Below are 27,164 nucleotides of genomic sequence, written 5' to 3' on the forward strand. Positions count from 1 at the left end.
TAGAGCAGGTGCTGTCATATAAGTCACTATTCTGTAGTTTTTTCCTCCTCTGCAGGTGAATCCTGAGAGAAGTAAACATGAACCTTCTATTTGGTTTACTATATTACATTGAAATTGGTTTGGTGTCCATGTTTACTTTCCTCGGAAATGTTCAGAAACTTCTCTCACTAAGCTTTCATCCACTTTTTCTTCAGACTTTTTAAAACTGTTCTTTTTACTTCTGTTTGTAGTATCATTGCTGTGTGTACTGAAGCATAAATGGTTGCCTGCTTAAAACTAACGCTCCCATGCAATCCATGCATACCACCCTGCATACCACTGCTGGCTTGCTTCTGAAGCTAAGCAGGGTTGGTCCTGGTCAGTCCCTGGATGGGAGACCAGGTGCTGCTGGAAGTGGTGTTGGAGGGCCAGTAGGAGGCACTCTTTCCTCTGGTCTAAACAAAGATCCCAATGCCCCAGGGCAGTGATTGGGGACACTGTTCTGTGTAGGGTGCCGTCTTTCGGATGGGACGTTAAACGGGTGTCCTGACTCTCTGAGGTCATTAAAGATCCCATGGCACTTATCGTAAGAGTAGGGGTGTTAACCCCGGTGTCCTGGCTAAATTCCCAATCTGGCCCTCAACCATCACGGTCACCTAATAATCCCCAGTTTACAATTGGCTCATTCATCCCCCTCCTCTCCCCTGTAACTATTCCCCAGGTCGTTGCTGCAAATGAGAACGTGTTCTCAGTCAACTTACCTGGTAAAATAACGGTAAAATAAATAAATAAAATAAATATCTGAAATAGTAGCACCTAGTAAACTCACCAGTAAAACATATCAAGCTGACTTGCTAAAACCCTCAGCAACTCCAGACCTGAATGTGAAGCCTGAATGTGTTTGACACAGTAGATGTGACAGAGGAACTCTGATTAGCAGTTCTCTGTCAAAGTGTGTAGAGCAAACTATTCCACCCTCGGTGGTAAAAACAAATGTCTCAATTTTCCCTCGCAGGAACCCACTGCATAAGTCGGCCCCTAGACCTGGTGTTCATTATCGACAGTTCACGTAGTGTGCGCCCCGCAGAATTTGAGAAGGTCAAAATCTTCCTGGCTGACATGGTCGACACCCTCGACGTTGGCTCGGATGCCACGCGGGTGGCCGTCGTGAACTACGCTAGCACGGTGAAGATCGAGTTCCTTCTCAAGACGCACTTCGACAAGGCAGGCCTGAAGGCAGCGCTGGGCCGCATCAAATCTCTAGCTGCTGGTACAATGACTGGCCTGGCTATCAAGACGGCCATGGAGGAGACCTTCACTGAGGAGTCAGGCTCCCGGCTAGCTAACAAGAACATTGCCAAGGTGGCCATCATCGTAACCGATGGACGTCCCCAGGACACGGTGGAGGAGGTGGCCGCGGCAGCGAGGGCGGCGGGCATCGAGATCTACGCAGTGGGGGTGGACAGGGCGGACATGAAGTCCCTGCGTCTCATGGCCAGTCTGCCCCTGGATGAACACGTGTTTTACGTGGAGACCTATGGCGTCATTGAGAAGCTCACATCCAAGTTCAGGGAAACCCTGTGTGGTAAGAGAGTGAGGCAATTTTTGTATTTATTTCATCCGTATTTAAGTAGGGAGTCATGCTGAGACCATGGTTTCTTTTGCAGATGAACCCTGCATGAAAACATCAATAAACAATAATTACACTACACATACAGTTCCGGTCAAAAGTTTGGCCACACCTACTCATTCCAGTGTTTTTCTTAATTTTTACTATTTTCTACACTGTAGAATAATAGTGAAGACATCAAAACTATGAAGTAACACATATGGAATCATGTAGTAACCATTTGTTTTATGACAGATTTGCACATTCTTGGCATTCTCTCAACCAGCTTCATGAGGTAGTCACACAGAATGCATTTAAAATAACAGGTGTGCCTTGTTAAAAGTTAATTTGTGGATTTTCTTTCTTAATGCGTTTAAGCCAATCAGTTGTTATGACATGGTAGGAGTGGTATACAGAAGATAGCCCTATTTGGTAAAAGACCAAGTCCATCATTATTTTAAGACATGAAGGTCAGTCAATCCGGAACATTTCAAGAACTTTGAAAGTTTCTTCAAGTGCAGTCGCAAAAACCATCCTCCTCCATGCTTCACGGTGGGAACCACACATGAATAGATCATCGGTTCACCTACACCACGTCTCACAAAGACACTGCGTTTGGAACCAAAAATCTCAAATTTGGACTCATCAGACCAAAGGACAGATTTATTGGCCCAAGCAAGTCCCTTCTTTTTATTGGTGTCCTGTAGTAGTGATTTATTTTCAGCAATTTGACCATGAAGGCCTGATTCAAGCAGTCTCCTCTGAATAGTCGATGTTGAGATGTGTCTGTTACTTGAACTCTTGTGAAGCATTTATTTGGGCTGCAATTTCTGAGGCTGGTAACTCTAATGAACGTATCCTCTGCAGCAGAGGTAACTCTGGGTCTTCCTTTCCTGTGGCGGTCCTCATAAGAGCCAGTTTCATCATAGCGCTTGATGGTTTTGCGACGGCACTAGAAGAAACGTTCAAAGTTCTTGAAATGTTCCGTATTGACTGACTTTTGGAGATCGACAGGCAAAGTCATGTTATGTCCTCCTATAACATGGGTGTACAATCCCTTCAGGGCCAAAGTCCAGCTGATTTGTGTGTCTTCCTTGACACCTACTTGATCAACTCATGTTATTGATCACCCAGGAAATACACATATCTGGTTTCTCAGGTCGAAACTAGTTGTTGGTTAAAAATCAAGAATGGAAACCAGCAGATGTTGTGATGGTGTTGTGCACCTGTACCCAAAAAACATTGATTCATGTGTTAGGTACGCAAATCATAGAATAATAATTATGTCAACATTTAATGTGTAACAGCAATCTTTGATTAGATTCCGTATGATAACCCCTAACTGACCAATTAGAAGGTAATTGGTCATTTGCATGAATCCAAAACGGATTATTCCTGTTCACGTTGATGATTTTGTCAGACTAAGCCAATCAGCTGTGAGGATGTTTGTTTACAGGTGTGGATGCCTGTGTCTTGGGACACGACTGCAACCACATGTGTGTCAAGAACAACAACTCGTACACCTGCAAGTGTCGAGATGGCTATACACTGAATGCGGACAAGAAAACATGTGCACGTAAGGACCACAAGCCTTTATCGGGAATGTGGGTATCACTTTGTTTGACAGGTACCTACATAAGGACTTCATAACACATTCATATCCATGAATAACCCTTTTACAAGCAATCATTTAATAAATGCTCATGCCAACAGCCACAGGTAGATTGTTCTGTTATGTCACAGGAATATTGCTTATATTGCAGATTTCAACTTGCGATTGTTGCCATAAGTATATTATGAAATGCTTATGTACTGTTTATGAATGTGTTATGTATGAGCTATGAATGCATTATGAATTCCTTATGTAGGTACTATTGAAATAAAGTGTTACCCAAATTTTTTTTTGTGTAGTGAAAGTTTCTGCTGTATTAATTGTGTAATAGAGAAAGGAAAGGGCAAAGAATTAATGTGTAAGATTTTGTCTTATGTTTACACTTGGCAGCAGGTTCTTTGCAATACCATAATGGATCAGGTTTGAACAGTTGGTGTCCCTTTATTCCAGAATTGATGGGCTAGAAAACCTAAACGCTGCTGTTATGATATGCATGCCCAGTGCATGAAGTAGATTGAAATATGTGCCGGTGCTCATTTTGGGTGCTGGTACTGTTTTATATTTAGGTGCCGGAACATCGCAATATTTTTACTTGACTTCCTGCCGAAGTCAAGCACTGCATGCCACTATCTAATGCGGTTATGCCAGCTTTGCTAGCTAAGGTCCCCACTTCACTCTACGGCTAATACATGCTGAGTTTGTTGTGACGTGTCGGCGTGGCTTCTTTAGCATTCGCACCCATGGAGCTGTAGAGTAGCTCGGGCTGCAGGGCCGGAACTCGACCTGATCTTGCTCATCAACAGCTCCAAGAGCATCCACCCTGACAACTTTAAGCTGGTGAAGCGTTTCGTGGTGCATCTGGTGGACTTGCTCCAAGTCGGCCCTGGCGCTGTACAGGTCGGCCTGATCCAGTACTGCAGCCAAGTCCGGACCGAGTTCACCTTAAACCAGCACCGGACTGACAAAGCTTTGAAGGAGGCGGTGAGAGGTGTTCAGCCAAGGGCTCCATGACCGGTCTGGCCCTGCACCACCTGTTGGATAGGAGCTTCACCGAGGGAGAGGGCGCCAGGCCAATGTCAGCCAACGTGCCTCGGGACAGTCGAAAGACGACATCTCTGAGCACGCCAGGAACCTCAAAGGCCCCTTTTTCTTACACAGTATAATGTATGTGTCCTCCGAAACATGACCCTGCCAAGCCACACCACTTCTTGACACAGTGCCCGCTTAACCCGGAAGCCAGCCGCACCAATGTGTCAGAGGAAACACCGTACAACTGGCGACCGTGTCAGCGTGCATGCACCCGGCCCGCCACAGGAGTCGCTAGAGCACGATGGCCAAACCCTCCCCTAACCCGGACGATGCTGGGCCAATTGTGCGTCGCCTCATGTCACTTGTGCGTCTCCCAGTCACGACCGGTTGTGACACAGCCCGGGATCGAACCCGGATCTGTAGTTACGCCTCAAGCACTGCAGTGCCTTAGACCGCTGCGCCACTCATGAGGTCCTGACACCATTTTGAGTGTAACATTTCAGAAGTTGTAAAACTCTAAAATGACTCCAGATATCTTCCCCTCCAAATGTAAAGGCAGTTGTCCCCCCCACTCGAGTGTTTTATATAAATGCATGTTTCCTCATTCCATAGCTCTGTAATCCTTAGACGTCCCATCCCATGTATCATCTACCCAGGGTTGGGTAGGTTACTTTCTAAATGGAATCAAATCAAATTGTATTAGTCACATGCACCGAATACAACAGGTGTAGTAGACCTTACAGTAAAATGCTTACTTACAGAGCCTTGCAAATGTATTATTCCCCCTTGGCGTGTTTCCTATTTTGTTGCATGACAACCTGTAATTTAAATGGATTTTTATTTGGATTTTATGTAATGGACATACACAAAATAGTCTAAATTCTAAAAAATGGTACATGCATATGTATTCACGCCCTTTGCTATGAAGCCCTGAAATAAGATCTGGTGCAACCAATTACCTTCAGAAGTCACATAATAAAGTCCACCTGTGTGCAATCTAAGTGTCACATGATCTGAGTATATATACACCTGTTCTGAAAGCCCCAGAGTCCGCAACACCACTAAGCAAGGGGCACCACCAAGCAAGCAGCACCATGAAGACCAAGGAGCTCTCCAAACAGGTCAGGGACAAAGTTGTGGAGAAGTACAGATCAGGGTTGGGTTATAAAAAAAGATCAGAAACTTTGAACATCCCACGGAGCACCATTAAATTCATTGTTAAAAATGGAAAGAATATGGCACAACAACAGACCTGCCAAGAGAGGGCCGCCCACCAAAACTCACAGACCAGGCAATGAGGGCATTAAACAGAGAGGCAACGAAGAGACCAAAGATAACCCTGAAGGAGCTCAAAAGCTCCACAGCTGAGATTGTAGTATCTGTCCATAGGAACACTTTAAGCCGTACACTCCACAGAGCTGGGCTTTACGGAAGAGTGACCAGAAAAAAGCCATTTCTTGAAGAAAAAAATAAGCAAACACATTTGGGGAGTCTCCCACATGCTTTTTGGCGAAAACCAAACATATGGAAGAAGGTACTCTGGTCAGATGAGACAAAAATGTTGCTTTTTGGCCATCAAGGAAAATGCTATGTCTGGCGCAAACCCAACACCGATCATCTCCTGGAGAACACCATCCCCACAGTGAAGCATGGTGGTGGCAGCATTATGCTGTGAGGATGTTTTTCTTTGGCAGGGACTGGGAAACTGGTCAGAAGGAATGATGGATGACGCTAAATACAGGGAAATTCTTGAGGGAAACCTGTTTCAGTCTTCCAGAGATTTGAGACTGGGACGGAGGTTCACCTTCCAGCAGGACAATGACCCTAAGCATACTGCTAAAGCAACACTTGAGTGGTTTGAGAGGGAACATTTAAATGTCTTGGAATGGCCTAGTCAAAGCCCAGACCTCAATTCAATTGAGAATTTGTGGTATGACTTAAAGATTGCTGTGCACCATCAGAACCCATCTAACTTGAAGGAGATGGAGCAGTTTTGCCTTAAAGGATGGGCAAAAATCCCAATGGCTAGATGTGCCAAGCTTATGGAGATATACCCCAAGAGACTTGCAGCTGTAATTGCTGCAAAAGGTGGCTCTATAAAATATTGACTTTGTTTGGGTGAATAGTTATGCATGCTCAAGTTTGGTTTATTTGTCTTAATTCTTGTTTGTTTCACAATAAAACATATTTTGCATCTTCAAAGTGGTAGGCATGTTGTGTAAATCAAATGATCCAAAAATAAATTTTAATTCCAGGTTGTAAGGCAAGAAAATAGGAAAAATGCCAAGGGGGTTGAATACTTTCGCAAGCCACTGTACGAGGCCTAACCAACAATACAGTTTAAAAAATATGGATAAGAAAAAAAAAAAAAAGTAATTAAAGAGCAGCAGTAAAATAACAATAGTGAGACTATATACAGTGGGGTACCGGTACAGAGTCAATATGCGGGGGCACCGGTTAGTTGAGGTAATATCTACATGTAGGTGGAGTTATTAAAGTGACTATGCATAGATGATAACAACAGAGAGTAGTAGCGGTGTAAAAGAGGGGGAGAGGGGGGGGGGCAGTGAAAATAGTCTGGGTAACCATTTGATTAGATGTTCAGGAGTCTTATGGCTTGGAGGTAGAAGCTGTTTTGAAGCCTCTTGGACCTAGCCTTGACGCTCCGGTACCGGTTGCCGTGTGGTAGTAGAGAGAACAGTCTATGACTAGGGTGGCTGGAGTCTTTGACAACTTTTAGGGCCTTCCTCTGACACCGCCTGGTATAGAGGTCCTGCATGGCAGGAAGCTTGGCCCCAGTGATGTACTGGGCTGTTGGCACTACCCTCTGTAGTGCCTTGCGGTCGGAAGCCGAGCAGTTGCCATACCAGGCAGTCTTGCAACCAGTCAGAATACTCTCGATGGTGCAGCTCTAGAACCTTTTGAGGATCTGAGGACCCATGCCAAATCTTTTCAGTCTCCTCTAATGGGTAATAGGTTTTGTCGTGCCCTCTTCACGACTGTCTTGGTGTGCTTGGACCATGTTAGTTTGTTGGTGATGTGGACGCCAAGGAACTTGAAGCTCTCAACCTGCTCTACTGCAGCCCCGTCGATGAGAATGTGGAAGTGCTCGGTTCTCTTTTTCCTGTAGTCCACAATCCGTTACAGTTAGTAGTTGCCCTTCCAAAATTGTAATCAGTAACGTAACTTTTGAATTTCCCAAACTCAGTAACGTAAGATTACTTTAACCTTAAGAGCCATCTAAAGAATAAAAAAAATTATSTTACCAATTGAACAACATATATTGCAAGATAAATCAATGTTAAAGTTTACATAGCTGGCCATACACTACCGGTCAAAGGTTTTAGAACACTTACTCATTCAAGGGTTTTTCTTTATTTTTGACTATTTTCTACATTGTAGAATAATAGTGAAGACATCAAATCTATGAAATAGCACATATGGAGTCCTGTAGTAACCAAGAAAGTGTTAAACAAATCAAAATATATTTTATATTTGAGATTCTTCAAAAAGCCACCCTTTGCCTTGATGACAGCTTAGCACACTCTTGGCATTCTCTCAATCAGCTTCATGAGGTAGTCACCTGGAATGCAATTCAATTAACAGGTGTGCTGCCTCAAAAGTTGTGGAATTTATTTTCTTCGTGCGTTTGAGCCAATCAGTTGTGTTGTGACAAGGTATGGGGGTATACAGAAGACAGCCCTATTTGGTAACAGACCAAGTCCATATTATGGCGAGAACAGCTCAAATAAGCAAAGAGAAATGACAGTCCATCATTACATGAAGGTCAGCCAAAATGGAAAATGTCAAGAACTTTGAAAGTTTCTTCAAGTGCAGTCGCAAAAACCATCAAGTGCTATGATGAAACTACCTCTCATGAGGACCGCCACAGGAATGGAAGACCCGGAGTAACCTCTGCTGCAGAGGATAAGATCATTCGAGTTACCATCCTCAGAAATTGCAGCCCAAATAAATGCTTCACAGAGTTAACACAGAGACTGTGTGAATCAGGACTTCATGGTCGAATTGCTGTAAAGAAAATACTACTTATGGACACCAATAATAAGAATAGACATGCTTTGGCCAAGAAACATGAGCAATGGACATTTGACGGGGGAAATTTGACCTTTGGTTTGGAGTCCAAATTTGAGATTTTTAGTTCCAACCCCCTTGTCTTTGTGAGATGTTGATGATTGTCGGTGGTTGTGATGAGTCGGACCACATAGTGAAGTAAAAGCAGCCAACAAGTGCTCAGTATATGTAGGAGCTCCCTTAACTTCTCTAAGATAGGGGGCAGCATTTTCACGTTTGGATGAAAAGCATACCCAAATTCAACTGCCAGCCACTCATCCCCAGAAGATAATATATGCATATTGTTAGTAGATTTGGATAGAAAACACTCTGAAGTTTCTAAAACTGTTTGAATCATGTCTGTGAGTATAACAGAACTTATTTAGCAGGCGAAACCCCGAGGACAAACAATTCAGATTTTTTTTTTATGTCACTCTCTTTTCGAAGATATTTCATTGGGAAACCAGATTTCTAAGGGACCTGCTTGCAGTTCCTACCGCTTCCACTGGATGTCAACAGTCTTGAGAAATTGGTTGAGGTTATTCCTTTGTGTAATAAAGAAGTAAGGCCATCTTGAACGAGAGTCACATTAAGTATCCTGTTAGATAGAAGCGCGTGACCAGAAAACTGGCTATAGTTGGTTTTAATCCTGTATTGAACACAGATGTTCCCGTCTTCAATTTTATCAATTATTAATGTAAAAAAATACCTAAAGTTGTATTACAAAAGTAGTTTGACATTTTTTGGCAAAGTTTACAGGTAACCTTTGAGATATTTTGTAGTCACGTTTGAGCAATTTGGAAGCGGTGTTTTTCTGGATCAAACGCGCCAAATAAATGGACATTTTGGATATATATCGACGGACGGTATTAATCGAACAAAAGGACCATTTGTGATGTTTATGGGACATATTGGAGTGCCAACAACAGAAGCTTGTCAAAGGTAAGGCATGAATTATATTTTTATTTCTGCGTTTTGTGTCGCGCCTGCAGGGTTGAAATATGCTTCTCTGTCTTTGTTTACTATTTTGCTATCCTCAGATAATACAGTAGCATCGTTTGCTTTCGCCGAAAAGCCTATTTGAATTCTGACATGTTGGCTGGATTCACAACCAGTGTAGCTTTAATTTGGTGTCTTTCATGTGTGATTTAATGAAAGTTAGATTTTTATAGTAATTTTCATAGTAATTAATTTGAATTTGTCACTCTGCATTTTCTCTGGCTTTTTTTCGGATATAAATATGAACTTTACCGAAGAAAACATACATGTATTGTGTAACATTTTATCTCTATTTCTGCTTTTTGTTACTCCTCTCTTTGTCTGGAAAAATTGCTGTTTTTTTCTGTGGCTATGTACTGACCTAACATAATCTTTTGGTGTGCTTTTGCCGTAAATCCTTTTTGAAATCAGACATGTTGGCTGGATTCACAACATGTGTAGCTTTAATTTGGTGTCTTTCACGTGTGATTTCATGAAAGTTAGATTTTTATAGTAATATATTTAAATTTGGCGCTCTGCATTTTTACTGGCTTTTGGCCAAGTGGGACGTTAGCGTCCCACATATCCTAGAGAAGTTAAAACTGTTGAAAACCATTCCAGGTGAAGCTGGTTGAGAGAATGCCAAGAATGTGCAAAGCTGTCATCAAGGCAAAGGGTGGCTACTTTGAAGAATCTCAAATATAAAATATATTTCGATTTTTTGGTTACTACATGATTCCATATGTGTTATTTCATAGTTTTAATGTCTTCACTATTATTCTACAATGTAGAAAAAGTAAAGAAAAAAACCCTTTAAACTTTTGACGGGTAGTGGATGTAAAATTTTACTTCATGGGTTGGTTATGTAGGTTTTCTTCTAACCTCTCGTTTCTACTACATGTAATAATACAATTAAATTATATATTCATTTAAAACCAAAGTTATGAGAATTGCAGTCATTCCAATAAATGTATACCTTGATCTTCAGAATAGGACTTGGAAATATGGAGTATAGATTAACCAAATTGTTTTACCTGAGCATGACCTCAATCAGGACTAATTAGACAGCCCTACTCTCCTGTTTATGATTTTGTTGTCATGGACGACTGATTGGCGTCATTGATTTGAGTTGAAAAATAAATGCTGCGCTCAGGGAATGGCATGTTTGAGCACTACTAGAAGTGCTTTTACACGTGAAAAATTAATGCATGTGCTGCATTTGCTGTAGGCCTATTGTTCCTTTTTGTTGGTGTTCTTTGATATCTTGATAATATACAGCTGTTTAAAAGGGAAATCCACAGATGGAAACAATAACAAAACTGTCGCCCCGCCTATGTTTTGGTAAAGCCTGAGGGATGGGCGTTAGAAATGTAACCACTCTCGAATTAATAGACAGAGCTATGGATGCAAGGGCTGACCATCCATAATATTACAATTATGTTTTAACCATGTTATGAAGCTATACAGTGTTTGTTTACATTTACAATGTTTACAAATATTGGAGAAAAACTAATTTATATTTTGGGTTGAAGTTGAACAAAGCTCATGAGGCATTTCTAAGTTATATTCTTCCAAGAATAATAGATATATCAGTATATCCATTGATTCGTCTATATATATAAATATATATATATAATATATATATATATATTATATATTATTATATATCATTGATTCTTCAAGATGGGTATATGTATATCCATTGAAAGCCTTATGAGTTTGTTCAACTGTCACACCATGAGACCATGTACTATACCTGTACATTTTCACTGGCTGTCCACTGGTTTCAAAAACAATGATTGGTAGGCATCTTAAACTTCTTGAATTGAACCATTATTGGGTTCAAATACACATTTAAATTTGTGAACAGCCATCCACAACAATCACAATCCGTAAGGCGCAAATAGCTAAATGAGAGCGCAGAAGCGTGAATCACATCGATGCACTATGTAGATATCAATGATAAGTGATATCCGTATCGCCGTAGATACACCACTGCTGTCATCCTTACCTTCAAGCGTTTATTCAAGTTGGGTAATCTTTGGATGTCGACAGCAGTCGCACCATTGGAAGATATAGCTTGGACTGTAGCCTACAAAAGCCTATTCCTGCTCTTTTCCTGCATCCATCAAACACTTTGGTGTGGTCATCATAGTGGTCTCTGACTTGTGGTCAGACTCGCTCAGGTGGAACAAACTTGCGCCTGTTTTCAATGCTAATTTGAATGTAAATTGAGAAAACGAAGTGTCCGATTTTTTTTTTCTTTCTCGCAAACTTCCTTTCAGAATTTAAAAGTAACCCTTGAAATAATCATCTAGTTTTTCAAAACATCAAACATTCAAGCACTTCCGGGTTGGAGCGAGCGGTCGCATTTCGCACTTCGCTCCGCAGGTAGTATAACTTTTCATTACATTTCATTATAGTACAACGGTTTGATTTGTCTGATCTTAGCAATTTCTTCTTAGCTAGCTACATAGCCGTCTTTGTATAAAAGATAATTGCGTAATTATCGTAATTCGTCGTCCTAACGTAGTCAACACTGCTATCTGGCCAGCAGCTAGCACAGCGCAACGTCCACGTCTACCGAATAGCAGCACTGTAGAAACTATTACACTCAACGGAACGACTTGATTAGTGTAGTGTTAGCTAGCTACATAGTTGTCTTTGCTGTCTTCGTATCCAATATAATTGTGTAGTTTTAGAGTGTGTAGTTTTAGAGTGTTATCTTAATTTACGAGGTTAGCTAGCCAGCTATTTGTCGTCCTTAACGTAGGAACTCAGCTAGCTAGCCAACAGCTAGCCAACGTCTACGAATAGCAGCACTGTAGAAACTATTAATTCAACGGAACGACTTGATTAGCGTAGTGTTAGCTAGCTACATAGTTGTCTTCTGTGTCGGCATCCAAGATAATTGTGTAGATTACAGTAATTATCGTAATTTACCGAGGTTAGCTAGCAGCTATTTGTCGTCCCTCTTAACATAGGAAACACTGCTAGCTAGCCAGCAGCTAGCCAGCTAGCCAACGTCTACCGTCTACCGAATAGCAGCACTGTAGAGACTATTACATTACAACGGAACGACTTGGTTAGTGTAGTGTTAGCTAGCTACATAGTTGTCTTTGCTGTCAAGATAATTGTGTAGTTTTTGAGTAATTGTCGAGGTTACCTAGCAGTTACCGAGGCTACCTAGCCAGCTACACTTTCAAACTAAGTCAACAACGCAGCCACTGCTAGCTAGCCTACTTCAGCAGCACTGTATTATTTTTAGTCATAAGATTTCTTGACATAAGTTTAACTTTCTGAACATTCGAGACGTGTAGTCCTTGTCATTCAATCTCCTTTGCATTAGCGTAGCTCTTCTGTAGCCTGTCAACTATGTGTCTGTCTATCCTCTTTCTCTCTCTCTGACAGACATACAAACGCTTCATACGCGTGGGCTGCTGGTGGTCACAGCGCGCCGACCCAGTGGAGTTCCAGGTTCCGGCAGCCTCTGGAACTGCCGATGCGGCCAACAAGGCAGAGTTCATCTCAGCCTATGCTTCCTCCAGTTTTCCCTCGACTTCTTGGACACTGACGGAACATGGATACAAGTATAACACTGCTATCCTACTGCTTCGTCTCCTCGTCTGCCCACGTGTTCTCGCACACCTGAGAGCTTCTGGTCAGCGGGGTGGTGGCACGGTGGGATCCTCATCTCTCCCAAGTGAGTTCTCTCTTTCTCCTGACCATGCTTGTCTATCGCCTCCTTTGAATTCCATGCTGTCACAGTTACCAGCCTTTCAAGCTTAACTCCTTATTCATTTATCGCCCTTCCCTTGGAGAGTTCTTCAATGAGCTTGACGCCTTGATAAGCTCTTTCCTGAGGATGGCAATCAGTTCGGGGTGACTTAACTCCCACGTCTACTTTGACTCATTCCTCTCTGCTCCTTTCCATCTTCCCTTTTGACCTTCACTCTACCTTCCCTACTCAAAGGCAGGCAATACGCTTGACCTCATCTTACTAGATGCTGTTCTTCCACTAATCTCATTGAAATCCCTCCAAGTCTCTGACACTACCTTGTATCCTTTCTCTCGTCGCATTACTTCCAACTGCCTACTCGGATGGTATGGACGGCGTCCCAACCTTCGCTCTTCTCCCCCGTACTCTCTCCTCTTATCCTATCATCTCTCCCCTGCTGCAAACTTCTCCAACCTATCTCCTGATTCTGCCTCCTCAACCCTCCTCTCCTCCCTTTCTACATCCTTTGACTCTCTATGTCCCACCTCCAGGCCGGCTCGGTCCATCCGGCTCCGTGGCTCGACGACTCATTGCGAGCTCACAGAACAGGGTCCGGGCAGCCGAGCGGAAATGAAGGAAAACTCGCCTCCCTGCGGACTGGCATCCTTTCACTCCCTCATCTCTACATTCTCCTCTTTGTCTCTGCTGCTAAAGCCACTTTCTACACTCTAAATTCCAAGCATCTGCTCTAACCCTAGGAAGCTTTGCACCTTCTCCTCCCTCCTGAATCCTCCTCCCCTCCTCCTCTCTGCGGATGACTTCGTCAACCATTTTGAAAAGAAGGTCGAACGACATCGATCCTCGTTTGCTAAGTCAAACGACACCGCTGGTTCTCTGCTACACTGTCCTACCCTGTGCTTTGACCTCTTTCTCCCTCTCTCTCCAGATGAAATTCTGCGCCTTGTGACGGCCGCCGCAAACGAACCTGCCCGCTTGACCTATCCCTCCTCTCTTCTCCAGACCATTTCCGGAGACCTTCCTCTTACCTCACCTCTGCTCATCAATCATCCTTGACCGCTGGTACGTCCCTTCCGCCTTAAAGAGAGCGAGAGTTTGCACCCCTTCTGAAAAAACCCTACACTCGATCCCTCTGATGTCAACAACTACAGACCAGTATCCCTTCTTTCTTTTCTCTATAAAACTCTTGAACGTGCCGTCCTTGCGCAGCTCTCCTGCTATCTCTCAGAATGACCTTTTGATCCAAATCATCAGGGTTAGACTAGTCATTAACTGAGACTGCTCTTCTCTGTGTCACGGAGGCGCTCCGCATGCTAAAGCTAACTCTCTCTCCTCTGCTCTCATCCTTCTAGACCTATGGGCTGCCTTTGATACTGTGAACCATCAGAATCCTCCTCTCCACCCTCTCCGAGTTGGGCATCTCCGGCGGCCCACGCTTGGATTGCGTCCTACTGACAGGTCGCTCCTACCAGGTGGCGTGGTGAGAATCTGTCTCCGCACCACGTGCTCTCACATGGTGTCCCCAGGGCTCTGTTCTAGGTCCTCTCTATTCTCGCTATACACCAAGTCACTTGGCTCTGTCATATCCTCACATGGTCTCTCCTATCATTGCTATGCAGACGACACACAATTCATCTTCTCTTTCCCCTTCTTGATAACCAGGTGGCGAATCGCATCTCTGCATGTCTGGCAGACATATCAGTGTGGATGACGGATCACACCTAAGCTGAACCTCGGCAAGACGGAGCTGCTCTTCCTCCCGGGGAAGGACTGCCGTTCCATTGATCTTGCCATCACGGTTGACAACTCCATTGTGTCCTCCTCCCAGAGCGCTAAGAACCTTGGCGTGATCCTGGACAACACCCTGTCGTTCTCAACCAACATCAGGCGGTGACCCGTTCCTGTAGGTTCATGCTCTACAACATTCGCAGAGTACACCTGCCTCACACAGGAAGCGGCGCAGGTCCTAATCCAGGCACTTGTCATCTCCCGTCTGGATTACTGCAACTCGCTGTTGGCTGGGCTCCCTGCCTGTGCGATTAACCCGTACAACTCATCCAGAACGGGCAGCCCGTCTGGTGTTCAACCTTCCCAAGTTCTCTCACGTCACCCGCTCTCCGCTTCTCCACTGGCTTCCAGTTGAAGCTGCATCCGCTACAAGACCATGGTGCTTGCCTACGGAGCTGTGAGGGGAACGGCACCTCCGTACTTCAGGCTCTGATCAGGCCCTACACCCAAACAAGGGCACTGCGTTCTCCACCTCTGGCCTGCTCGTCCTACCTCTGAGGAAGTACAGCTCCCGCTCAGCCCAGTCAAAACTGTTCGCTGCTCTGGCACCCCAATGGTGGAACAAACTCCCCCACGACGCCAGGTCAGCGGAATCAATCACCACCTTCCGGAGACACCTGAAACCCCACCTCTTTAAGGAATACCTAGGATAGGATAAAGTAATCCTTCTAACCCCCCCCCTTAGAGTTAGATGCACTATTGTAAAGTGGTTGTTCCACTGGACATCATAAGGTGAATGCACCAACTTGTAAGTCGCTCTGGATAAGAGCGTCTGCTAAATGACTTAAATGTTAAATGTTAAATGTTCAAAAGTATCTGTAGTCGGATTACAATATTTTTTGCTGGTAACGTAATGGATTACAGTTACCGTTTTTTTGTAATCCATTACATGTAATCCATTACTCCCCAACCCTGCATCTACCCTACCTCAGTTTTGGGTTTGTCTAAAACCTTGTCCTGTCCTCCTATCTTTCCCCAGGTGTGGAGATATACACAGTCGGTGTTGTTAAAACAGAGGAGAGAGAGCTCCAGGAGATAGCCTCTGTGCCCAACAGCCAGCATTACTTTCACTTGGCCAACTTTGGCACCATCGACTCCATAGCTCACACCTTAAAGAGCAAGTTGCGCCAAAGTAAGGAAGAAGGAAATGGATGAGCATAGGGAGGTACGGCATGAGCTAGCTGCTAGCGGAAGAGGATTTAGACACAGGAAAAGGACACGAAGGAGCTCGGCCGTCTGACTTGTTTTTGGCCTCATGCGTTTGTTGGACCGATGCCTGGGTATCTCAAATGGCATGCCGTCACCTATGGTTTGCTTCAAATCTTCGGGAGAACTTGGAAATCGAAGTATATGAACTATTAGAAGATGGGTGTAACGAGTGCGCTGAGAGTCGGTAAGCAGGTTCAGGGAGTGTTTCAATAAATAAAATAAACGATGAACACGAAACACAAGCAACCCCCTGACATGAAAACAGAGTCAATAACACCTGAGGAAAGCACCAAGGGGAGTGGCAGATATAGGGAAGATAATCAAGGAGGGGATGGAGTCCAGGTGAGTGTCATGAGGCGCTGGTGCGCAAGACGAGGGTGACAGGTGTGCAGGATAATCAGCAGCCTGATGACCTAGAGGCCGGAGAGGGACAATGGGTTTGTGTTATGATGAACAAGTGCTTGAATGAATGGCTGGCCCACTGCCTTGGTTAAAGCCTTAAAGTGATTGCTAACCTTTTGCAAAACCCAATTGATTTACCACGGACTTCCCCTCAACGATCAAAAAAGCTTCACCTGATCATTGACTAAGTACTTGACACCACTTGACTGTATGCAATGTCTGTATTTGTAGTATTGACTTCACATTAAGTCAACTAGTTGTCACACTTTTCATTAAGTTGCGCCAAAACCACGTAGTAACAGGTAATTATAATATTTGGTAGGAATTTGTAACTCCACAATTTGTTTCCTTGTAACCAATATGGAACAGGGTTCTAATAGATTCCTAAGTGTGGATAAAGTGTCACGTTATTACACTTTACTGTGTAATACTGAGTAGCCTATCAACTTGTTAGCTATAACTTGTTTAATGGTAACTAGAGTTGCTTAATGTACATTTCCGTATAGAAATGTACAATTTATTCATGGTTCACTTCTGCCACTGATGTCTCTTTCAGAGGATGCGAACGAGATGAGTGGGAATAAGCTGAGTGAAAACGAGTGCATGTGTGAGGCTCAGATTGCCTTCCAGATGAAGATGCAGTTCACCATACAGGAGCTGACCAGCAAACATATCCTTTTACCTCACCATTGTTTTGTAATGGGTGGTATTTATTTATATAGCAATTTCACAAGACCTCAAAGCCACTACAACCAGCTGCAATGTTGTACATACAGTATGCCTGCCAGTTGTGTAGCACAGTTCTGAGTGGAGTCATTTTTCTTCCATGGGAAAGAGAGAAAAATGTGCAGTTTTATAGCTAATCTCATGCTATTTTACACGTTTTCGAGCTCAGGGATTCTTGAAAGACGGGACAATCTCATGTGAGCGGACCAACTAATTGGGCGTCACTCTAAAGTGGGAAGGTGGAACAAACGAGTCAGGAGTAGGTTTCTTGATTGAACACAATTCTATATTGAGGGCATTTGGTCAACACAAACACTCCAACATAATCAATGAAAATCTTCTTCTCCAGCTTAAACAGGAACACAATATGATTGTCTTTTAAACTATAACAAAAGTCACCGTCTTAATGGTTCTTCATAGATAGCTCCTCTCTCTCGGTGGCCATCTTCCAGAGTTAGTTCTTCCCCTTTTCTGTTGGTTCCATACTCCTCCTCTTATAGGGGAAGGAGAAATATCTCATTAGTAGTGTCAGCTGTGCTCAATTGCCTCTGGTTACCTTGTCTCCCATGCCTTGTTGGGCTACCATCCGTGAGCCAGCCTGCCTCTGGTGGTCCTTCCACATACCTTCCCCCTCAGGACCGAACCGGAGGGTCGGGCGCCAGACGCACCGTCTTGGTCGCGTCGGGACAGCGCGTCTGCTATTCCCGTTCCTCGATCCGGCCCTGTGGATGACATGGAAAGAGAACGGTTGTAAAGACAAAAACCACCTGGCTATTCTTTGTTTACTGTTTCTTCTTACCAGCCATCCACGTGAGGGCGCATGGTCCGTAACTAATGCAAACCTCCGACCCAGTAGGTATACCGGAGATAATCGAGGGCCCCTTAATGGCTAAGGCCTCTTTCTCTACGGTAGCATACCTCTGTTCCCGATCGCTGAGCTTCCTACTTATGAAGAGAATCGGCTTCTCTGCTTCGCCTTTACCCTGAGCTAGTACGGCCCGAGCCCCGTATCCGAGGCGTCGACCTGCACAAATGAACTCTTGTGAGAAGTCGGAGCCTGTAGGACGGGATCAGAACACAGGCCATCTTTTAGCAATTGAAAGGCCTATTCCATCTCGTCTTTCCACTCTACCTGGTTTGGCAAGTTTTTTCTTGATGAGGTTTGTGAGGGGATTGGCAATGGTTGCATATCCGGGATAAAACGGCGATAATATCCCGTTATCCTAAGAAGGCCCGAAACGTCCCGCTTGGTCCGGGGTCGCGGCCAGTCCCGAATTGCCCTGGTCTTCTCTGCCTGTGGGCGTATTTTCCCATTCCCCACGGTGTACCCCAGGTATTCCGCTTCGGACAGGCCCAGGCAGCATTTATTTGGATTGGCCGTCAACCCTGTGGCTTCCCAAACTCACGAGCACCGCCCGTAATCGCAGGAGTGACTATCCCAGTCCTCGCTGTGGATACAACATCGTCTATGTACGCCGCTGCATACTCTTGATGGGGCCGTAGAATGGCATCCATGAGGCGTTGGAAGTTGCAGCGGCACCATGCAGTCCGAAGGGCATCCTCACATACTGGAAAAGCCCCTCTGGTGTGGCGAAGGCAGTCTTTGGGCGATCCTCCGGAGCCACCGCACTTGCCAATATCCCTTCGTCAAATCCAGGGTGGTGATGAACTTGGCCTTTCCTAAGCGTCCAAGAGTCATCCACGCGGGGCATGGGATATGCATCGAATGTAGAGATGGCATTCAACGGCCCTAAAGTCGTTGCAGAGTCTCATACTACCATCGGATTTGGGGACCAGGACTATGGGACTGGACCACTCACTCATCGATGGCTCGATCACACCCATCCTCACATCTCCTTACCTCGTTCTTAGCGATGACTCGGCGAGCCTCAGGAATCCTGTAAGGGTGGATATGCACCTTCTTGCCGGTTTCAGTGTGGATATGGTGAAACAGGACATCTGTTTGTCCTGGGAATGGAGAGAATATTCGACCGAAGTTCATAATCAGCTTGTCTAGCTGTCTTGACTGCTCCGGCAGGAGAGTTTGACCACGGCGCACCTGTGGTAGAGTCTCCTCTTTCCTTTTTCCCTCCAGGGCCATCAAAGCCACCTCCTCCTCTCTTCCATGGTACGTCTTCAACAGGTTTTATGTGATAGAGTTGGACCTTCTTCCTTCTATCAGGTTGTTGATGAGGTAATTGACCGGTGAGACCTTTTCATTACCTCGTTGGCCCCCTCCACTGTGCCAGCAAGCGATGTTCAGCCGTGGGCACGAGCACCATCACTTTCTCTCCCACGGTGAACTCACGGGGGGTCGCGGACTTATCATAGGCCCGGCCTTGGGTCCTTTGTGCCCTTCTCCATATGCTCCTTGACTATGGGCCTCACTGCTGACAGGCGGTCTCTCATCAGGGTAATATGTTCTATTGTGGATCGAAAGGGGCATGGTTGGGTCTCCCAGGTCTCCTTGGCTAAGTCGAGGATCCTCGACAGGGTCTGCCATAGAGAAATTCAAACGGAGAGAATCCAGTGGATGCTTGGGGTACTTCTCGCAGGCGCAAACATTAAGTGTGGGAGAAGCATGTCCCAGTTTTTCCCGTCTCGGGACACCACTCTTCTCAAACATGCTTTTAATCGTTTTGTTCAAGCGTTCACACAACCCGTCTGTTGAGGGTGGAATATGCTTGTACGTATCTGTTGAACCTGATACAACGGACACAAGTCTTTCATCAACCGGGACATGAATGGGGTTCCCTGATCAGTTAAGATCGTCTTGGGGAGGCCCACCCGAGAGAACATCATGAATAATTCCTTGGCAATTCCCTTTGACGACATGTTACGCAGGGGTATGGCCTCCGGGAACTTGGTAGCGTAATCTATGACCACTAGGATGTACTCGTGTCCTCTGGCGGATTTTGGGAGGGGTCCTACGAGGTCCATAGCTATGCGTTCAAAGGGAGTCTCTATGATGGGGAGAGGAATCAAAGGGTTACGTAGGTGTGGCCGTGGAGCTGAACGTTGACATTGATCCACACGTCCTACAATACCTGGCCACATCCGGGTGACCCGGGGCCAATAGAATCTCTGCATGATTCTGTCAATAGTCTTGTCTCGTGCCAGGGTTCTCCTAGGACGTGGGAATGGGTAACTGTAGAACTGTATCCCTGTATGGTCTAGGCACCATTAGTAATTCCTGTAATCTTTTTCCATGCCCCTAATCAGTGCGCGGGTGTCCGTACCAGTAAGAGACCCCGCCTGATTGCATAGTAAGGAAGAGGGGGCTCACCTGATCCGTCAACGTTCCTCCCGTCGATCACCTTCACCTTCCTCATGGCCTCCCTTAGGTCTGGGTCTCTATGCTGCGAGGTGCCGAACTGTCCCTTTAATTCCTGGGGCAGATCAACCTCGGTAGAGGGATGTGGAGGTTGTTCCCCATCCCCCTCAGGGGTGACCGATGAGAATCCCTTCCAGGTTCCCTCCTCGGATGGAGCTTCAAATATATCCCTTAGCGCCTGGTTGCTTCTTCCTTCCTCTGTTGTGTATAACCCTTCACAGGTGTCTTCATCGGTGGTTTCCTGGAATATCTGTCGTAAACGTTGGGTCGCTATTTCTTCCTCTGCTGCAGAGGACGAGGACGCAGCTACGTCTCCTTGTAGGACTACTACCTCGGGCTTGGGTTTTCTCTTCTTTCCTGTCCCCCTTCTTCCCGTGCATAACGTCATCTGCCGGAGCTCCTTATATAGGGGACAGTCTCTCCCGATCAATAATGGTACCTTCAGCTGGGGCACTTTCCCTGCCCTGACTGTACACCTTCCTTTTGGAGTGAGAATAGGCAGATTCACAGTGGGGTAATAGTGGGTGTCTCCATGGATACAGGATACGGCTACTTTGTCTGGTAGCAGTGTTGCGGAGGTCACCAGCCGCTCCTCTACTAACGTAACCATACTTCCCGAGTCGAGAATGGCTACCACATCTTGTCCTTCGACTCGAACTGGAATCTCTGGGGCTGGGGCTATTTCTGCTAACCAACAGTGTTGATCCTGCCCCCTCAAACCGAGATGTGTGGGGGTGGGCCGTGATGACTCTGTGACCATMGGCTCGTCCTTGCTAGGACATTGTGGGGCATAATGGTCGGGAGACTGACATTTATAACACCGACCCTGCTGTGTGGGGGATGACTTCTCCCACCTCCGTAGGGGGTTTGGACGTTTCGGTGGCGGARSCGCCGGGGRGTGTCGTGGTACSGGYTRGGAAGAATCCTTCCGTTCCTCCTTGTCACTTTTTAACAACTCCCCTGTAGACCGATATGTTTCCACCGCCTGTGCWATGTCGTCGGCTGACAACGGGTTGGCTTGCCCCACAACCCTTTTTAAGTCACTGGGTAATTCCCTCAATATCTTGTCCACTACGAGAGTCTCTATCACCTGTCCTACTCCCTTTTCAGGTTCTAGCCACTGTTTCGTCAGTCGTATTAATGCAAAGATCTGGGCACGGACGGGTTGGTCAGCTGTATAGGTCCATTGATGGAACTTTACGGCCCTATCTCTGGCAGTCAGCTGGTACCGGGATAGGATCTCGGTTTTTAGTCGCCCATAGTCCGCAGCTTCGCGGGCATCCAAGTCAAAATAGGCTTCCTGAGCCACCCCGGTCAAAAGAGGGGCTAATGCGCTCGCCCATTCTGTGGGCGGCCACTCTTCCAAGGTGGCCGTCCTTTCGAAGGTCATGAGGAAGGCCTCAATATCATCCTCCTTGGAGAGACGAGGTAAGATGGCGTGAGCAGCCGCTCTTGGCTTAACTCTAGGTTCTTCTCGCCGGCTCAGCTGTTGTTGCAGGAGTTCTATGGTAGTATGCTGTGCCGTGATCAATTGTTGTAGTAGGGCGTTATCCATCGTTCTTGAATGGTTCCTCCGGGTCTACTGGAAGAATCTTGATTTACTCACTTATCCTTGTGTAACTCGTCCACCTAATGCCCACATTCTCCACCAATGTGAGCGGACCAACTAATTGGGCGTCACTCTAAAGTGGGAAGGTGGAACAAACGAGTCAGGAGTAGGTTTCTTGATTGAACACAATTCTATATTGAGGGCATTTGGTCAACACAAACACTCCAACATAATCAATGAAAATCTTCTTCTCCAGCTTAAACAGGAACACAATATGATTGTCTTTTAAACTATAACAAAAGTCACCGGATTGTCACCGTCTTAATGGTTCTTCATCGATAGCTCCTCTCTCTCGGTGGCCATCTTCCAGAGTTAGTTCTTCCCCCCTTTTCCTGTTGGTTCCATACTCTCTCTTATAGGGGAAGGAGAATATCTCATTAGTAGTGTCAGCTGTGCTCAATTGCCTCTGGTTACCTTGTCTCCCATGCCTTGTTGGGCTACCATCCGTGAGCCCAGCCTGCCCTCTGGTGGTCCTTCCACACTCAATATTTGTCTCAATATTGACAACATTTTTAATATATACACATCCGTTCAAAAGTTTGCAGTCACTTAGAAATGTCCTTGTTTTCCATAAAAACATACATGAAATGAGTTGTAAAATGAATAGTCAAGACGTTGACAAGGTTATAAACAATAATTTCTAATTGAAATAATAATTGTGTCCTTCAAACTTTGCTTTCATCAAAGAATCCTCCATTCGCAGCATTGCAGACCTTTGGCATTCTAGTTGTCAATTTGTTGAGGTAATCTGAAGAGATTTCACCCCATGCTTCCTGAAGCACCTCCCACAAGTTGGAATGGCTTGATGGGCACTTCTGTACGTACCTTACGGTCAAGCTGCTCCCACAACAGCTCAATAGAGTTGAGATCCGGTGACTGTGCTAGCCACTCCATTATAGACAGAATACCAGCTGACTGCTTCRTCCCTAAATAGTTCTTGCATAGTTTGGAGCTGTGCTTTGGGTCATTGTCCTGTTGTAGGAGGAAATTGGCTCCAAATAAGCGCCATCCACAGGGTATGGCATGGCGTTGCAAAATGGAGTGACAGCCTTCCTTCTTCCAGATCCCTTTTACCCTGTACAAATCTCTCAATTTACCACCACCAAAGCACTCCCAGACCATCACATTGCCTCCACCATGCTTGAAAGATGGCGTGAAGCACTCCTCCAGCATCTTTTCATTGTTTTCTGCGTCTCACGAATGTTCTTCTTTGTGATCCGAACACCTCAAACGTAGATTTGTCTGTCCATAACACTTGTTTCCAATTTTCCTCTGTCCAGTGTCTGTGTTCTTTTGCCCATCTTAATCTTTTTTCTTTGCTACTCTGCCTAGAAGGCCAGCATCCCGGAGTCGGCTCCGGGATGCCAAGTAACTGAAGATCTCGTACAACGCTGTGTACTACTCCCTTCACAGAACGGAGCAAACTCGCTCTAACCAGAGTAGAAGTGGGAGTGGGAGGCCCCGGTGCACAACTGAGCAAGAGGACAAGTACATTAGAGTGTCTAGTTTGAGAAACAGACGCCTCACAATATACTCAACTGGCAGCTTCATTAAATAGTACCCGCAAAACACCAGTCTCAACGTCAACAGTGAAGAGGCGACTCCGGGACGCTGGCCTTCTAGGCAGAGTTGCAAAGAAAAAGCCACATCTCAGACTGGCCAATAAAAATGTAATATTTAGATGGGCAAAAGAACACAGACACTGGACAGAGGAACTCTGCCTAGAAGGCCAGCATCCAGGAGTCGCCTCTTCACTCTTGACGTTGAGACTCAAAACAGACATTTGTAAAATATGAAAAATGATTAACTGGAAAATCCCCTATAAAAACAACCACTCTATCAGATCTTTCAGGACTCTGAAAGAGTTGACGTTAGACAAAAATCTGACCAAGTTGATATTTTACGGAGTTGAAAAAAATCATTCAAGTGGTTTACACAGTAGCAATTTAGTTTTTCCTCAGTTGCTTTATGACTCTAAAACCTAATTAAAAATGACATATTTGAAACAAAATGAATATTCTATTTTAATCTTTCAGGCAGATGGAGTTGACCATTTATGGTTGTGACTGTGGTGATTCCAATATTGTTTGTTTAAATCTATCAAAAGTGGAGAACTTTACAGATTATGAGTTGTCTTGTTCGACTACATGTAATGAGGACACAAATAAAGGGTCCTGATGGCATAACTGACCCTGCTCATTCCTGATTAATTTTAGACAAATCTGACGCAGTAAACCAAACCTCCAGATGCAATGTTTTGAGAGAAATACTCTTTAATGCAAGGAACAACATACAATCATTTTCGGCCATTTTTTGAATTTTAAACACTTTTTTTGGAGAGTTTGAAACTGGGATCCTTTGCTCCGGACGAGGGCATTTCCAGACATAGAGCCAACAGGGAAATTAATAATATTGAAAGTATTTTGAACATTCCAAAAACAAAACCTTTCGCTTATAAAATTCCTGTAAATGTAAAATTTCAGCTCAAATGAATGCAAAATAAATACAATAAAAAAAGATTAAAAAAATTCCTCTTTCCGATTCCCGAGACAATGAAGAACTATGACAGTTTAAGATTGCTCATATGTATATAGTGTATATGTATTGAAGAAGACAAATGTTTCCTTGACTGTTATGTCCACTAGATGATCTATCGAGGAAAGTGACCCAGCTTGGACGAATGCGTTGATTGAGAGGATGCTGCAAAGAGACGATTCAGAGCTCACCCAGTTAACCTCAATCTAAAATGGCTGTAGAGTTTTCCTGTTTTAGCAACCTTCATTATTAACAACAGTCCATTTTGGAGTTATCTACTGTATAACCTCCTTCAATCTATGTGTTTTACATATAAGACATTTTGTTTACCATTGAATGACTTGGCCAGTAATGTTCCATTTGCTCACAACAGATAACCCCCATTTCATCCCATTTAAGTTAAGAACAAGGACCAAGGTAGATTTTTTTGCACAAAAATTTGATCCCCCATGGTAGCACCTTCCCAGTTAACAATTCCATTTGTATTTTATCTTCCACTTATAATGAAAGTGTAGAGGAAGCAATAGGCTATATCACTGACAAGTGATTTGTTTCCTTATTGTGGCATGTGCAAGATAAATGAAAGACATGACACATTAAATATAATTTATGTTAATACATCATTATTGAGTATTCCTTAATTAACTTGTATTTAAAAAGGAAAATGAGCTTGTCATATTAATGTGGCTTATGGTTTGTGTTGATGAGGTAAAAGGAAGTGTGCATTTTTGTGTAGTTTGTGTGTGTATATCAAAAAACAGTGCCTTCGGAAGACCCCTTGACTTTTTCCACATTTTGTTACGTTACAGTCTTATTCTGAAATGGATTAAATAAAAAAAATCCTCAGCAATCTACCCCATACCCCAATACCACATAATGACGAAGTTAAAACAGATTTTTTGACAAAAAACAAAAATAGCTTATTTACATAAGTATTCAGACCCTTTGCTATGAGACTCGAAATTGAGCTCGGATGCATCCTGTTTCTACAACTTGATTGGAGTCCACTTGTGGTAAATTCAATTGATTGGACATGATTTGGAAAGGCACACACCTGTGTATATAAGGTCCCACATTTGACAATGCATGTCAGAGCAAAAATCAAGTCATGAAGTCGAAGGAATTGTCCTTAGAGCTCCGAGACAGGATTGTGTTGAGGCACAGATCTGTGGAAGGGTACCAAAAAATGTATGCAGCATTGAAGGTCCCCAAGAACACAGTGGCCTCCATCGTTTTTAAATGGAAGAAGTTTGGAACCATCAAGACTCTTTCTAGACCTGGCCGCCTGCCCAAACTGAGCAATCGAGGGAGAAGGGCCTTGGTCAGGTAGGTGACCAAGAACCCGATGGTCACTCTGACAGAGCTCCAGAGTTCCTCTGTGGAGATGGGAGAACATTCCAGAAGGACAACCATCTCTGCAGCACACCTCAGACTGGGGTAAAGGTTCAACTTCCAACAGGACAACAACCCTAATCAACCAGCCAAGACAAAGCAGAAGTCGCTTCGGGACAAGTCTCTGAATGTCGTTGAGTGGCCCAGCCAGAGCCTGGACTCGAACCCGATCGAACATCTCTGGAGAGACCTGAAAATAGCTGTGCAGCAACGCTCCCCATCCAACCTGACAGAGCTTGAGAGAATCTGGAGAGAAGAATGGGAGAAACTCCCCAAATACAGGTGTGCCAAAGAAGACTCAAGGCTGTAATTGCTGCCAAAGGTGCTTCAACAAAGTACTGAGTGAAGGGTCTAAATACTTGTGTAAATGTGGAATTTCAGTTTTATGCTTTTTATAATTTAGCAAAATCTTCAAAAAATCTGTTTTTGCTTTATCATTATGGGGTATTGTGTGTAAATTGTTGAGGATTTTTTTTATATTAAATACATTTTAGAATAAGGCTGTAACATAACAAAATGTGGAAAAAGTCAAGGGGTCTGAATACTTTCCAAATGGGTTATATTTTGGATGTTTGTACAAATGTATCCATTAAATACATATTTTGAACAAATGTAATTTTGACTGTAATTTGTTTTGCAGAGTAAACATTTGAAAAGGTCTTAAAGACTTAAGTGTTACATGGATATAAATAAGTCAAGCACAATATAACAAACATAAGAAATATACCTTTGCTGGCTGTCTCCAAGTCTATCAGCTACCAAACAATTTGTATTCAGAATAATTTGCCTTAAAAAAAAAGGAGAGACTGAAAAAAGATTGTGAACTTTAAATGGAATATTAACAGACTATAGCTGTAGTATAAAAACATAACATAATGTTGCCAATGTAGACAGGGACGCCACATTTCCCAGACTGTGCCATAGATATTCTAATACATCGCTCTGGCATTTCCCATTTCAGAAGTGTTTACATAAATTAATGAGATATTCTCTCTTTTGAGATAATAATCTTGGAATAAAGAGACAAACATGTATTTGCTCACTCTTCCCACGTTTCTAAAGAGAAGCAGAAGAGGGTGCAACCAACAAGGATTACAACACAACACAGAAAGCCTAGATGATGCACTTTCTAGTGTGTGGTTACCAGGGATAACG

General features: G+C 44.2%; 1 pseudogene; it reads left to right on the forward strand.

The window, feature by feature from the left end:
* Positions 1-972: 972 nt before the first annotated feature.
* LOC112068217 (cartilage matrix protein-like) lies at positions 973-15,957 on the forward strand (annotated as a pseudogene).
* Positions 15,958-27,164: the final 11,207 nt, after the last annotated feature.

This window comes from Salvelinus sp. IW2-2015, unplaced genomic scaffold (genome assembly GCF_002910315.2).
Source record: "Salvelinus sp. IW2-2015 unplaced genomic scaffold, ASM291031v2 Un_scaffold245, whole genome shotgun sequence".
In the NCBI taxonomy this organism is placed as follows: Eukaryota; Metazoa; Chordata; class Actinopteri; order Salmoniformes; family Salmonidae; genus Salvelinus; species Salvelinus sp. IW2-2015.